The sequence below is a fragment of the Ursus arctos genome, unplaced genomic scaffold, assembly GCF_023065955.2.
Source record: "Ursus arctos isolate Adak ecotype North America unplaced genomic scaffold, UrsArc2.0 scaffold_13, whole genome shotgun sequence".
NCBI lineage: Eukaryota > Metazoa > Chordata > Mammalia > Carnivora > Ursidae > Ursus > Ursus arctos.
In genome coordinates this window covers 49,108,133-49,124,711 of record NW_026622797.1, presented here as the reverse complement: position 1 = coordinate 49,124,711, position 16,579 = coordinate 49,108,133, and the positions used below count along the sequence as shown (strand labels likewise).

At 43.6% G+C, this 16,579-nt stretch overlaps 1 protein-coding gene across 1 annotated transcript in view; it reads right to left on the bottom strand.

Moving 5' to 3' along the window:
• The window catches only part of METTL24 (methyltransferase like 24), a 97,244-nt gene that overhangs the window by 63,168 nt on the left and 17,497 nt on the right, over nt 1-16,579 (bottom strand). The window lies entirely within an intron of this gene.

Below are 16,579 nucleotides of genomic sequence, written 5' to 3'. Positions count from 1 at the left end.
ACGACCAGTGTGGAGCTGAATGCGGGGCTTGAACCCACGACCCCGAGATCACGACCTGAGCTGAAATCAAGAGTCGGATGCTTAACCGAATGAGCCTCCCAGGCGCCCCAAGGGGAAGCCACCTTTCAGCAGAGGACATGAGGAGCTCCCACAAGCAGAGTGGCTAGAGATGAATGCTAGCCCCCCTTTTGTAGCAAGGGTGGTGGGATAGGTGAAGGGCTGGGGGATCACAGGGGTCTGGAAGAAACAAAAGTAGGATCGCTCCAGTTGAAAGGAAGCACAAGTCATGAAGTCCTTCCTCGAGTTCAAAGCTCCACCCGATAGTTATCACTCCTTAGAAACTCCCCAGAGTCTTGCTATGATTCTAAGGGGAAGAGGAGGGCTCAGGGTGTAGGGTGGGGAAGCAGGTGGGTGGAGAGACACCCCAGCAGCTGGCAGGGTGAATGTCTGGCATAAGGAAAGATTCTGGGTGTCCTGGTACGGGGGTTTCTGCAGAGTGCTTAGGGCCCTGAAACCGCTTTTATGATGACGAAGGAGTCAAGGGAAGTTTCTGGGGACAGACACAGGCACCATTCATGTGTACACATTGTTCATTCCTCAGGTATTGCCATGGTCTGAATGTGTGTGTCCCCCTCCCCATATTCATAGGTTGAAATCCTAATGACCAATATGATGCGAGGTGGGGCCTCTGGGAGGTGCTTAGGTCATGGGGGTGGAGCCCTCCTGAATGCTATTAGTACTCTTCTATAAAAGACCCCACAGAGCTCCCTAGCCCCTTCCCCCACGGGAGGACATGGCGAGAAGGCAGCAACCCCAAAGAGGGCCTTTGCTGGAAACCAACTCTGCAGGCAGCCTGATCGTGCACTGCCAGCCTCCAGAACTCTGAGCGATACATTTCTTTTGTGGGTAAGCCCCCAGTCTGTGCTGTTTGGTTATGGCAGCCCAAAAAGACTAAGACGAGTATTATGGCAGGACCGTCTGTCACCCAAAAAAGAAATACCTAAACAGGCTAGCCCTGATATGCTTCAGTATTAATGTGGGGGGGGCGGGGTTGCCCCTACATGGGGTGGTCTAGGGGACCTGAGGTGCAACAGAAAGCTAGGAGGAGTGGGGGAGCAGGCAGGTTAGTCAGCGTCCAGCCAGGTGTGTGGTTTGGGGAAGAGGAACGCCCCTGGCGCGGGGGTCTGAGGTAAATGCGAACACTTGGTGAGTGAAAAGCGTTATTTCAGGTTAGACGTTATTAGCTTCCTATCATCGCACCAAGACCTAGAGCCCACAGTCTTAGTGTCCAGACAGGTCTGCACCTGCCATTCTCTAGACTGAAGGAATCCTCACTGATCTCCCACGAGCGGCCTTCTCCTCAGCAGCGGTCTCCTGGGGGCGCGACCTGTGCCGTCTTAGAGGGGCCTGTGCTGGGCTCAATGCTCTGCTGATGCTATCTGGAAAGTCTTTAATAATTTTTGAACAAGGGGCCTTCGCATTTTCATTTTGCACCGAACCCCACAGATGATGTAACCAGTGTGCCCTGAGGGGCACCTTTTCTGGGTACACGGCGTTTTCTTCTAGCTGTTGTTGTTCTGTGAAATTTGAGCAGGCCGAGACTGTAATCAGAGAAAGCCTGAGGACAGTAATATATCTTCCCAGTTAATACCATCCACCACCACCCCCTACTCTTCCCCCTTCTCTGAAGTAGATGCTGATTACCCCTTGGTCAAACAAGACTGAGCATCAGTCTCTGTGCCAGACGCTGGTCCGGGACCACTGATATGAACAAAACCTGGCCTCTCCCAAGGAGTGCTGTCTGGTAACTTTGACAGGGAAATGCTGAAATGTTAGGGAGAGCAATTCTTTTCAGGAAATTATTTAATTATGAAATCATACATTATAAGCACATTTAAATACAAATACCTCCCAGTTTTTTTGGTCACATGAGAGAGTGCCTTGCCAAACTGCCACAACACAGTGCTTCGAGAAAACCTGTCTAGGCCTGGGGTTAAAACTCCTCGTGTCCTCATCCTATGGCCACTCACAAGTGCCCCCAGCATCTGGCCCAGGAGCCTCTTGATAAAAATGATGAAGTTCGGACATGATGGTCTTCCTCGAAATCCAGAATCAGTAAATTCTTTCTATAAGGTGTGAAACAGTAAATACTTTAGGCTTTGCAGGCCGTACACTTTCTGTGACAATTCCTCACCTCCTGCTCCAGCTCAAAAGCAGCCATAGACAGCGAGTAAACCAATGGTCATGGCCGTCCTCCAATAAAACTCTGTTTACAAAAATAGGTTGCAGGCTGGATTTGGCCCACATAGCTGTAGTTTGCTGACCCCGGCTGTATTTGATTCTAATTTGGAGGGAGACTGGCCTAGAAGAGAGTGTTTACTTGAAATAATACAAGAGAGACAGATTAGGATATCTAGATTATAACTAACTTTGTCATCTGGGTGACTTGGGCAAATATCAGTCAGAGTTCCAGCAGGATACGGTGGGCTCCTTCCCACTGGCAAATTTGAGAAGAATTTAATAGAAAGACTACTTATAAAGGTGTGAGCAGGGTTTAAGGAAATGCATGAGGAATAGTGTAATATCCATGGCTGGTAGCACTAGAGAGCCCTCACAAACCCTCAGCTCGAAGGAACAAGGAGGAGGAGGAATTTGTGGAACCCAGAGGGGGGCACTGTATGGAGAAGGCATTCAATCAAGAAACAAAGCCAATCCCAGCACATCCAGTCCTAGTATATACCCACACTAACTGTCAAAGGCAAGAGAAGGCAGAGAAGAGGGAGGCTATGGTTAGTCAGCCTCTGGGGGTGCAGAACAGAAGGAGAAGGGTGGAAAGTGGATCTGGAGAGGCAAATGGAAGGTCTCCTGGATCGCTTCCTTGGAAAGAGGCAATGAGACTTGACCAGGGAGTCATTCATTCATTCAGTGGACACTCGTGCCTCGTGCCAGGCTCCGGGTTACAATTTGGTACAGGATAATTTAATACAGCTTTAACCCAATAAATGCCATGCAGTTCTTTAGGGGCTCTGACAGATATCTCTCTTGGGTAAATGGGGTCACAAAGAGATGGAGGCCCCAAGTATAACCCCAACATAAATGCCAAAAAAATAACAAATGCAGATAGTGGCAAGCAGTCTCCACTGCAAGAAAGCCCAAAGGCTTCATTACAGAGACACCCTAAACACAGCAGGGGCCGCTTCACCTGAGCAGACCCACAAAAATAACTTGGCAAATCAATAACCGTGAATCCGCATGGTGAATCAGTACAGTAAAACCACAGAGTATCTTCAGGATCCGCGAACGGGGTCCTGCGTGCCGTCTGATACTGCTCGTTGCCAGCGGAGCGTTGATCACGGTGAAGCTCAACGCGGCAGCTGGACCAGTGACTACCCGTCGACGTGCGTCGGACGGACGCGTGATAGAAACATGCCGCGAAGAGATGCCCTAGAAGTAGTCTGGCTTAATGCTTTGGTTGAGCTGTTTAAAAAACATTTCACATAAAGTAATGTTCTTATTGGAATCAGTCTGACAGCAGTTCGTGATTATTTCCCCAAGGAAGCCACTAGCTTTTATCATCTCTTTCAATTATCATTTGTCTTAATTCTCTAGCGCACGCATCAATATTTGTCCTTCCAAACATCCCGCCGACAGAATTCTCTGAGCGCCTGAGAACACCAATGGCTGGTGTTTAATAGAACAAGGCAGAACCAAACCAAAGCAAAAAAAAAAAAAAAAAAAAAGCCCTTCTTCTTTTAAAAAAAATTTTTTATCATGATTTTATCCCCAAACAATTCCCTACATGGCAGCGTCCACTGTTACCCATGTGCTCCACATAGCATGTGCTCAGAACGATGCTACCCCCGTCACTCCCAGGAGGTGGAAACATGGATTCCCAGGCCTGTCTGCCACCCCCACTTCCTCTCGGGTTGGGTAAAGGAGCAGCTACAGCACAAAGGGGTGCTTGTACTGTCATTCGGGGCTGGTCTGTCTGTCCCCAGCAGACCTGGACTAAAATGTCACATGGAGCACAACAGGGAGCTGCCGCAGAGAAGGAGCCATCCTCGTGAGCCACTGCAGGGACGAGGGCCCCTCTACATCTTTGCAGTCCATGGTCCTGCCCCCTGAGCCACCAGGCTACTCATACAAAGGAGCCTCTCCCCCAGCATGGACAGGCGGCCCAGGGAAGACAGGGTTCCAGACTTCTGAGGGAAAGAGGCAGCCCCCACTTTGTTTGTGAAGGCTTTATCTGGCACTTTCTCCAGGCCACGTGCATTGAAAAGTGAGCTGGCTTCCTCTAGTATGTTTTGAGTGCAGAGAAAAAAATTCCAAAAATTAAGATTAAGGATAGCAGAAGATATATACTCATGTCGTCCTGAGGCTGTTTTGCAGACATCTGAGATTCTGCATCCCACGGGGTTTAAAAAAAGTGATTACTGAGTCAGTCCAGCCAGTGCACACAGATAATGGACCCAGCTCAAAAAGACCACAACGAGCATAGCCTTGAGGCTTTCAGGTAGTTTTATAATTTATGATTTCAGCATTAAATTTGTTTCTTGAAAAAAAAATGATTCTTTCAAGCAAAAGAAACTGAATTCCAAGATTTTACTATTAAAAGATAATGCGAAAGACAAAGCAATGTTTTAAAGTACTCTTTTGCCTACCAGCCTACACTTACGCGTGTAATAGGAATGTCTTAATTCAAGACCACAGGCCCCAAGTAAAACTGGTTGCATTAAAAAAAAAAAAAAATTACTAAGAAAAGCAGACCCACCCATGACCCAGAAAGAGAGCCATCGATTCTGCCTGGTGCACAAGCTTTCCTTGTCTTGCACCCTGCAATAACTGCTTTCTTCTTCACAGACAGTTCCCCCCACAACACAGACGTGAATGACCTCATGGGGCCCCCATAGGAACTGTCAAACAAGGATCATACCACAAGCATTTTTTTAACATATTTCTGTAAAATACAAATATAAAATAAGCCAAAGGATAGCTTCTAATGGTCCATTTCTCTGTTTCAATGCCATAGCTCTTTAGGGATAAAATTATAGGATGAGTGATTTAAATGGTTGTTTCTTTATTGTGCTGGATAACTGGTGAAGTGTTTGAGATCTTTTTATGAAGTTTCAATACTCCCAAATCCATATTCCCACAGCAAGCAAGTTCCTGACAGGTTTTAGAACCAGTAATTTTGCGTTGGGAGAGATGGCTAACAACAGATTCTCTGCATTACGGTCGTGCCCGTGGAAAAGAACAAGGTTGTGAGTCCTTGAGTCAAACTAAACAACCCGCTGAGCATGTGTTGATGTGCTGTTGGGGAAGTCTAAGCTTTCTCGGAGAAACAAACCCAAAACAAGCAAAATCTATTTATTTTGCAATTGTGTGCTAATTAGGAGCATCTGTTAGTGGGCAGGAAACAATGATTGAAGGAAATTGTTTATTCCTTTTTAGAAGGAGGAGGGGGTTGTGGGAGTTGTTGGGTTGGGGGAGGGGCGGCAATACAGTCCCTGGGCAGGACCTGGGTCTCCAGGCGCAGCTGAGAGTATGCGAGCATCAGCCACTACCTTTCTGTAATGCCCTTAGATAATCATGGTTTTTAGGACTTGGCCTGAGTGAGTGTGCGGGGCTCTATGAGTATCTGGGGTGGCTGCTTACACACCTTCCCCTCTCTGTGCTTGTGGGCCTTTTTCTCACACTTAGGCCTGCTTCAAAAAGAGCAAGGGTCAGTTACACATGTTGTGGTGACATTTAAAATTCAGGTACTCCATGCAAAAATTTCATTTAAAAAAAGAATCTCGGTTTCACTTCTGGATAAAGATGGGTAAGCACACCCCCACACTGTATCTTTCTTTTTTTCCTTTCTTTTCCTTTTTTTTTTTTTTAAGATTTTACTTATTTATTTGAGAGAGAGAGAGAGAGGGAAAGCACAGAGGGAGAGTGAGAGGGAGTAGCAGACTCCTTGCTGAGCAGAAAGCCTCACGTGGGGCTCGATCCCAGGACCCTGAGATCTTGACCTGAGATCACGACCTGAGCCAAAGACAGACACTTAACCCACTGAGCCACCCAGGAGCCCCCCGACCCTGTGTCTTATACTGAATGCAGCAATAAAACCTGGCCAGAAGGCATGGAGAAGTGACTTGAGGAATCTGAAAAGTAAATACTAGCAGGCAGATTGGAGAAGAAGACCAGAATTCAAAGTACCACGGAACCTGCAGTGAGGTCACCATGCCTTTTTCTTCTGGGGTCCTCCTTCCTGCCCCCTACTCAAGGCAGCCACATACTAGAAGTGGGCATTGGTACAGACCAAGAGCATCAGGAGAAGCCCCCTCTTCATTCAGACTCCAGCATGGAAGGGGTCTCCTAATGCTAAAAGAGAGTGGGGAAAATCCCCCATTTTTTCCTGTCCTTTTTCTTCCTTTTCTCCGTTCAAGCATCCCACCACTGCAGTGGTGGAAACCAAGCAGAGGGCCACAGGCACCTAAAACTCTGACGAAAGGGAAGCTTACTCTTTGATCTGTGGCTGTGACTGTAAGAAGATGGGGTGAGCCCCTAGTGAGTATTTTCTGTCTCTCTCCCACATCTCAGCCTTAGACTCCGGCACAGTTACCAGAAGTATGCAGCAAAGCACAGGCAGAGCAGAGGTAACTAAAACCCAACCTTTCCGGCCAGAGGTTCAGAAACCACAGGGAACTGGATAATACTGAGGAAATCTTGGAAAAGGAAAGCAACCCATAAAGCGGTTTATGAAGTCCTGTGCTCCCCTTGAACTGCAGGAGCATGGATCTGACCCTTGTTAGCATACCAAAGGCTTTGGGAAACAAGGTGACAGACCTTTGCAGCGTCCCAGACCGGATAGTGGGTGGCATGCATGTGGGACAGATCTGAGAGAAAACACCACAAAGGCTTTGAAAACAGGACTGATATTGAAATCACAATCCCCAGAAGGCTGGCTGAAATTTGAGACGTGAATCCAACCAGACTGTCTGTGAAAACAAATATATCAACCTTATCTGTAGTATTTAAACATGACTCAGAGTCTCATAATATAATATACAAAATGTCCAGGATATAACCCAAAACTACTCAGCACAAGGAGAATCAGGAACATCTCAACTGGTGTGGGGAAAAGACAATCAATAAATGCCAATGCAAGCATAAAACAGATGTTGGAATTATTTGACAAAAACTTAAAAGCAACTATTATAGAAATACTGCAAGAAGTAAGAGCATACATCTTGAAACCAGTGGAAAGATAGAAAGTCTCAGCAAAGAAATAGGAGATATAAAGAGCCGAAAGGACATTTTATTTTTTATAATAATTTTTTATGTTATGCTAGTCACCATACAGTACATCCTTAGTTCTGATGCAATGTTCCATGATTCATTATTTGCGTATAACACCCAGTGCACCATGCAATATGTGCCCTCCTTAATACCCATCACCAGCCTATCCCATTCTCCCACCCCCCTCCCCTCTGAAGCCCTCAGTTCGTTTCCCAGAGTCCATAGTCTCTCCAAAAGGACATTTTAGAACTGAAAAATGCAATAACCAAAACAAAAATCTCAGTGGATGGACTCAGCAGCAGAATGGATAGGACACAAGAAACAGTCAGTGAACTTGAAGACTGACCAACAGGGAGTATCCAATCTGAACAACAGAGAGGAAAAAAGAGGTGAAAAGAGCCTCAGGGACCTGTGAGGCTGTATCAAGAGGTCTAACTTTCAGTCACTGGAATGCCAGAGGAGGAAGAGAAAGAATGCAGTGCAGGAAAAAAAGAGAGGGGAAAAAAATTATATATATATATATAATATATATATATATATAAAATACATATATATAATATATATATAAAGATATAATGGCTGAAAGGGGCCCAAATTTGACAACAGTTATAAACCTAAAGATTTAAGCATCTCAGCAAGCCCCAAACAGACTCAAAGAAATCCATGCCCAGACACATCATACTCAAACTGTTTGAAACTAAACACAACAAAAGCTGAGTCTATTAATCTTGTGATGGCCTTAGCAGTGGACCAGGGTCTGAAGGGTGAGGTGGGAAAAGCAGAGCCCATCCCACAGGGGCCTCTTACCGTGAGGGCCCCTCCCTCTGAAGACCCAGTCCCACCTCTCCAAGTCCATCTGCTAAATGCCTCTGGCAGCAGACAGCACACATGCTGAAACCCAACTCCAGAGCAGCATTCGGAATCCTTTGCCCATCAATCTGCCACCTCTGCGTCATTACACAGAGTGTAGGCTGGGAGGCGAGGGAACCAGAAATCAAATCAACCCTGACAAGAAAAAATGCACTATAATTCAAGCAGGCCCTGATAACTTTGAGGAAGGAATTAAGGACAAGAAAGAATAGATGCTCAGCTCTAGATTTAATCTCCAAGTTATCTTCAGTAAGTGGGAAAGAAATGCCAAACAAATTTGATCTGGGTTTTGTTCTTCAACTGACATCTTTAAATTCCCCCCGTTTTCTGTGCGTGTCAAAATAGTTCAAGTCTGGGTGAGATTGGAACGCACAAGGGAATGGCTAAAAGAATAAAACATAATGTATTTCAGGTTTTTATCATAGACAGTGAAAGAGAAGCCAAATTCCTGGATAGATCCATGCGATGCAAAGGTTCTCATTTGTTTTCATGATGTCGAAACTATACAGCGTCTGCATACATAGTAGGAACTCAAATGTCAAATCACGTTTCTCACTGTGGCACCACGTCAACCAGCAAAGGAGGAAGGAGTTTCATTTGCCTTATGAAAGTAAGATTACCACCACGTCAACCAGCAAAGGAGGAAGGAGTTTCATTTGCCTTATGAAAGTAAGATTACATAAGAAAGTTCGCCTAAGAAAGCAAATAGGAACTTAGAAACAACAGGAATCACATTTTTAAGGATTCTCTCTCTCTCTCTCTCTCTCTCTCACACACACACACACACACACACACACACACATGAACACTTCCACATATATGCACACCCTATTCAAAACACATAGGGGACCTAGACCTTCTGGAATTCAAAATCCTAGAAGCTTAACATCATCTGAATCAATATCAATCTGCTAAGGGTTCATGGACTTACTCCAATTAGAAAACCCCAGTCAGTTAACATCTCCCCCAAGTATTTACCAGTTTCTGAATCATCAGCCTCAGGAGGCAAGGTCTGCAGCACCCCTATAAACCTATTTCAAGGATCCTTGGATCCTTAGTAGCTGCCAAAGGAGAAGTGGAGTTAGCAGATTGGGGGGGGGGGGCAGGAAAACCAGTGGGATGGAGGGAAAGGAATTGAGAAGTGAAGAGGGGAATGGGGGGGTATGAAAGAGGGGATGCTCCCCAATCCTTGCACAGCCATCTCCATCCTCCCCACAAGGTCACCTGGGAATCAGGGTTGCATAAGGCCTCTTTGGTGGCTCTCAGCTCACATCAGTCTTCAAACCTCAGGCCAAACCACAGGTCTCCACACAGGCCCCCTCACTGTGATCTCGAAACTGCCAGTCACATCCATGCAGATGCCCCATTAGCCTCTCAGCCTTAGAGCCTCTGAGGAGGCTCTGTGGCACAATGTTGAACAGGAAGTCTGTCGATGGTAAAACTCAGTGCTGCTCACCAATCTTATAGGGAAAGTGTTTTAGTTCTAGAGTCTAAACAAGATGTGATTTTCATTACCAAGGAGAATTAAAATGCATCACCCAGAGTCACCAAGTGCAGGGGGACAGGGATCATGGCAGAAAGAATGCATCCCAGAGGCTGCACCCCCAAGCAGCTGAATCACAGAGCTACAGCACCCTGCAGCCACCCCCAAAGGCTGACACGTGCAACAGCAGCCACATGTGGCACAGCACATAGGTGGGGAGCAAGACCTTCCCTGGAAATCAGTGGTAGACACTGGATGGTGCTTGAATAGTCTCCTTTGAGAAAGGACATAAGCAAGAAAGACATAAGGTACTCTGCCATGGGTAGGACAGCCCAGGGTGGGTAGAAGGAAAAGAGCACAGCAGAGTCCAGGACTCCAGCCAAACCACCCACCTTTTACCACGTGGTTCAAGGGCATCAGCAGCTTCCTGATGAGGCTATCACATCCCATTGAATATAAGTCATCAGTTGCAAACAATTACGTATGTATGCATGCATGTGTGTATGTAGGTCTCAGTTTTCAGTATATTTTCATTCATTATTAACTCTTTTGTCACTTTCATATTGTCCATATTGCCACTCTCTGGCCCTTTTGATTGTGATATAGTATTAGGTAGCCTGAGCGAATCCTACTGACGATTAGAGATAAGACTCCAGTTCTGAGACATTCCTCTCGTGATTCTATATTTATAGAACATTCTTCTGTCTGAATGCACTGTAAGTTATGGTGCCTGACAAGTAGAAGCGTCCCAATAAATGTTTCTCTGTCATCTGTGGGAAGCTACCAGCAGATTAAAACAAGGCAGAGAAAGCTCGCTGGACAACTCTGGAACCAAAAGCACTTAAGCTTCAAACCTAAATGGAAGGAAAGATCTACAATCTGTATCACTAAGTGGGCTTTTTCAGGAACATGAAGAATTGCTGAAAGCAGCAGACTTTTTCAGAGGTCAGTTCTTATTGGGTTTGCCACCGTGGAACTCTCTGGACTCAGAGCTCTCTGGTGAATGAGAGTGCGAATCCCTGAGGTTAGAAGTGAAACTATTAAAATGGCAGCCAACCCTGGCCCAGTCCCCTTTTCCCACTTCAGACTAGAAATAACAAGAGTAAAGGGGACAAATTGTGCAAATAAATATAGCAGATCTAAGCTGATGAAAATTTTGACCGTATTTCTTAACGGTATGAGAAAGAAGGACTAATGGAGAATCCAGAACACAGAAACTCTTCCAGCTCCAAGTTTTACTTGTTTCATACTTATGGAGAATCACTGTATTCAAAGAGAACTTAAGGATGAGCTAGACCAACTCCTTTATATTATGATTGAAGAAAATCACGCTCAGAGCGATGAAATGGCATACCAATGTCACATAGGTAGGAGGAGGTGGGCTGACTCAGAGCCAGGCCTCTAGGCTACTAGTCCTATACTTGCTCTGCTACTCCATGCTGCCTCCATCCCAGTTCTCAGAGTTTTCTCTTCCCCATACCTAGTTTCCCTGTTAATATAGACATTACATGTTATTTTAATCCACTGAAATTTTGAGGATATTTGTTACTGCAGCATAAGCTATCCTGTCCTGACTGATACAGGTACCTAAAAGGCACTGGGTAAAACATGATTATCATTGTTATGCACCCATCCCCACTGAACCCTCCCAATGCCACAACATCAGAGATTAAATGGTAGGCTAGAACAGACTGTTGGTTTTATGGACACTCTCAGGGAAATAAGGAAAGAAAATAAGTGGAATCAAAGACAATTCATTGCCAAGACTCAGGGAAGTTAGGAGGTACACAGATAAAGACCATAAGGACCTTCTTAGGATCTTATAGGACCTTCTAGAATTATAAAACAAATCCTACTCTCTGGTCTGTTCCCTAAATGCCTCCTGTCCTGAACATACCTTTTTCTCCTACCCACAATTCTTTCCCTTATTCACTAGTTAGTTCAAATTCCACTTATTTAGTCCCACATACTTTCCCCAATTTCCTAACCACTCAAGCTTTTACTATGTGCAAAATAAACTATGCAAAACAGGTTCTTCAACAATTATTGCTTGTACTTCTCATTTTATACCGAATCAAATGTTTGGTGTAATCTGTTTCGAGTATGTTGGTCTTGTTTCTCTAATCAGACTACAAACCCATGAGAACACCATGTGTTTTACTTCTTTACAGTCCCCACAGAAATGATTCCAAGGGACATTTTTACATTGATTTAAATGCCAAGAAGGGAAGAACATGATATAATTCTTGGGATTGAGGACAACTTTTTTATTACTTTGATGAAAGTAGGGAAATTCACTAGCTGGGCTTTATAGTAATACCTTAATCCAGCTTAATATAAATACTGTTTATTTATTTAGATGGAAATGTTATTATCAACCTTAAATGGGCTTTTTAGAAAGATTTTATTTATTTATTAGAGAAAAAGCATGAACAGGGTGGCAGGGCAGAGGGAGAGGGAGAAGCAGACTTCCCATTGAGCAAGGAGCCTGATGTGGGGCTTAATCCCAGGACCCTGAGATCATGACCTGAGCTGAAGGCAGATGCTTAACCAACTGAGCCACCCAGGTGCTCCAAACTTAAATGTTCGATAGATAAAAAGGGTAATAACTATTTATATGCCAGTTATCAAATTTAAGCTAAACCTGTACATATTCTACTTCTTGAAATCATTAAGTTAGGTTTCACTGAAACCTATTTGTTAAGAAGAGCACAAAGCTTTTCTACTATATTGAAAGTTTGTATTCATAATTCCAAAGACTGTTGGCATGCAAACTTGAAACTATAAATACTTGCTACTGTAAATTTTATTTGTTAAATGCTGAACAATTAATTGTTTATGTAGAGGTGAGAACTCTGTTTGTCCTGTGGGGCTGATGCCAGAAAGCCTTGCAGGGATGCGCCTTCTGATCATACCCACCCTGATCTTGTTCCCAACATTCCACCTGCACAATTATGCTGTGTAGATTCTCTTAAAGGTAAATAAATGCATTCCTCCTTGTAGGAATTTGTTTTACAAATAAAGTAACTCCAACATACTCTAAAACATGGTGCACAATTTTCATTTTCTTCAACATAATATTACAGTGGAAGCATTCCTAACCTCTCTCCCAAACCAACCTGTCAGATCAGCTGGAACTCAGCATCTTCTCTGCCTGTGCCCTCCTGCTGCTACAGTTGGGTTATATTTTCTTCCCAGGAGTCATTTGGTTTGTTCCCAAACCAGATTCTATCAGTTGTACGAGTTACTGAAGTTCTATAATTTAATTAAAATTTAGGTAAACTGATGAAATCTGTGCACAGAAAGACAACCAAGTCAATAAAAGGTAGGTGCTATTTTTAAATGTTGTTGCATGAGGTCTGAGTGAAGTAACTGTAAGACAGAAGAACGAAATCACTGAATTCTAAAGGTGTTCTGCACATAGGTTGCTTCACAAGTGTTAAGTTCTTGCTCTACTTTGAAGAAACCAAAATTGGAAATGAGTGATACAGTTGAGAAGGGGTTTTTTGCAAGAAAGACCAGAACTCCAGCTAAGGGCCCTACTCACAATAAAAGACTGGCAAACCAATGCACATGCAGGTTTTGAGTTAAAAGAGACGATGTGTATACTTTTGTTTAATCACTGTTTTAACTACCTTCTCCCTACCTGACCAGTGACTGCCAAATGGTGACTTTCCATTCGAGGTTTCCACTCACTTTGCTAATTCAATGGTTGTAGCGATTGCACAAGTGCACAGAGACAGTGCCCTGTTATTAATTGACTTAGAAAGATGTTAGACTAATGTCAGTGTGTAGCTAGAAAAATACAAACATAGAGTAGGACTGTGGATAAGGCAAAAGACTGGAAGCGGTGACCATAACTTCCATTATGTTTGCTTCTCAAGAATCTATGGAGTTGTCTGCCTTTAAAAACATTTTTTTTAACCTTCACCATTTTTACAACATAAAACAAGCACTTATTTACAAACGAAGTAACATAAAAATCAACAGCAGGGAGGAACCATTGGCTACTATTGTGAAAACAAAACACGGCTCTTCTCCAAGGTACAGCTTAAGGAGACCAAGGAGGACCTAACTGGCCATCAGTAGAACTGCACACCTCAGTACAGCATCTCCCACCAGGCCAGGCCTGGTGTGGTCCGGACTCCAGAGGCTGTCGGGCTGGACTCCAGGCCCCTGAGGGCTCAGCCCAGCCAGCAGTGAGGTGACTCCAGGAGACAAAAGCCAACCACACTGGGGCAGCTCTCAGTTAAAGGTGAACACTAGTTACCGAAAATTCTAGACAAATATTAGGAATCAGCCATCCCAACCATAATGGATAAGTCTTACCCCAGCATTCACCCCTCCCTCCAGGGGGGCCTGGGGTAGGTGAGTCGCGGTATCTCTGTTCTGCGGACTCCTATGACCGATTCTGATCCACTCCCAGATTAAGAATTTAGGGCTCTGTGAGGCCCGCGCTCCCCCTGAAATCAACTGCAAACAAACGTGTTTGCAACAGATGTTCCCTATTCTAGAACGCCTGTCCGTAGCTTCCATCGAATTGTTTTCGTCAAATTTTGAAACTCCTGTCTACACAGTTCACAAGAAATTTGGGAAGAAGCTGAACATAAGAATTCCCTGCACAGAGCCTCCCTGTTGTACTTCTCTCTTTCTCTAATTTTTTTCCACCAAACTCCAATCTGTTCCTATTTCTCCACTTCTATTTTTAAATTGAAAAATTTTGGTTTCAAAATAACTATAATCTAAAAACTCCTCAAATAAAAGACACAGATAATTAAATTTCCAACCTGCCTTACCCACCTCTCCTGCTTCTATATGGTTTTTTTCTTTAAAAAAAAATTTTTTTAAATAAAAACCTTAAGAGCACTTTTGATCTGTTTTTCCTATGAAGTTAATGACTTGACCAAACCTATGTGCCTTTATTTTACTTATCCACACCCTCTCTTGCCTGTATTTTTTAAATAACAAAATTATAAATGGAGATAGTACTCTTTTTTTTTCCTGTTCCTTGTCGCAACATATCACCATAACAAGGAAAGATACAATGTTGTGTGTGTTAAACAGACTGCCATCCATACCAGTGGTTTGGTTTTATAAATAAGAACATTCTCTGTCCAGGAGTAAGGCCCAGGCATTCAGATTTTCCAAAACAATTCTCCGTATCCAGGGTACCCAAATGAAGTCAACACTTAGGTTTCAAAAGTGAGGTAGCCGTCTGCTCCTGATTGAGGTTAATGTCCTCTTAGTGCACATTAGGTAAATAAGCCATTTTTTTTTACTACCTCTATACAAAATGAATAGTCACTATTCAAAAAAACATTCCCTATCATAATTATACAATCAGTTCAAATTTGTTCTTAAGCAATGTAAGGCATGCCTGAAATTCCAACCTGCCAAAATTGCTAAAATTAAGCTTTTAAATATATTAGTTGACTTGGAAAAGACCTAAGAAGCCTTAACATCAAGCCTAAAATCTTCAGTAATCAACATATCTTCCTGAGATCCAGATTTCAACATGGATGCAGGCCTAGTACAGAGCAGAAACGACATTAAATCTGACCTCAGCCAACCTGGGTTATAATCTCTATTTACCTTGAACCAGATATTTAACAGAGTCCCTCTTGGTGGAATGGAAATAACAGCATCTCACTCATAAGACTATTAGGAAAACCACATAGGATAATGACACAGCAAGCTTTTGTAAGCTTGGGAAGAGTTGTTTAAAAGTAAGGTATTGGGGGTGCCTGGTTGGCTCAGTCAGTAGAGCACGTGACTGTTGATCTCAGGGGTCATGAGTTTGAGCCCTACATTGGGTATGAAGCCTACTTAAAATAAAATAAAATAATTTTTTAAAAAGTAAGCTATCTGTATAATTGCTGTTCCTTTAATACAAATGCCCTAGGAAGCAAACACACGGATCCCACATTTCTGCTAAACACACCCACCCCCATTAAAGAGCACCATCAGGCCGGGGTTCCAGGAGTCTCCCACGGTTAATATATCCTTATCTGAACAGAGAAAGGCATGTACTTTCACACTGGTATAAATTCCACGGACTTCTGGGCCTTATTTTTAACTGAGATATAATTCACATACTATAAAAGCTGCCATTTGAAACAACTGAGAGGTTTTTTATATATACACAGATTGTGCAACCATCACCACTATTTAATTCCAAAATATTTTCGTCCCATCAAAAAGAAACCCATTCCCAGGAGTAGTCACTCACCATCCCCCGCCCCCCCCCAAAGCATCTGACAACCACTAATCTACTTCCTGTCACTATAAATTTGCCCATTCTGGTTATACCATTAAAACGGAGTGATGTAATGTGTCACATTTTGTGATTGTTTTCTTTCACTTAGCATAATGTTTTCAAAGTTCATCCACATTGTAGCATGTATCACAACTTCTTTCTTTTTTATATTATACAATAATATAAATAAGATTTGTCATACGGATATGCCACATTCTGTGTATCCATTCATCAGCTGATGGACATTTGGGTTGCTTCCCACTTCTGGCTCTTCTGAATAATGCTGCTATAAACATTTGTGTACAAGTTTTGTGTGAACCTCTGATTTCAGTTCTCGTGGGTATAGACCAAAGAATGCAATTGCTGGGTTATCTCCAGGAACTCTTGAACCCTACTGTTCACATCAGCAGCCTCTGCGTGAACTCATTCCCATGGTAGACAGAAGACAGTAGAGTTCACCAGGGATCCCAAAAGTCACAGGAGGAGATGAAGACATGCATGAAGGAAAGAGGGGGTTCTGCATGAAGCAATACATTGCTGCCCCCCAAATGCCCTAATAATGCATTTCCCCACGCCATAAAAAAAAAAAACGAAAAACAGTAGCCATTGTTAGGCTGAGGGGACCAACCCTGGACTGAAGCTGGCATGATGCCCCTAACAATAAGAACAACTGACATGTAACGAGT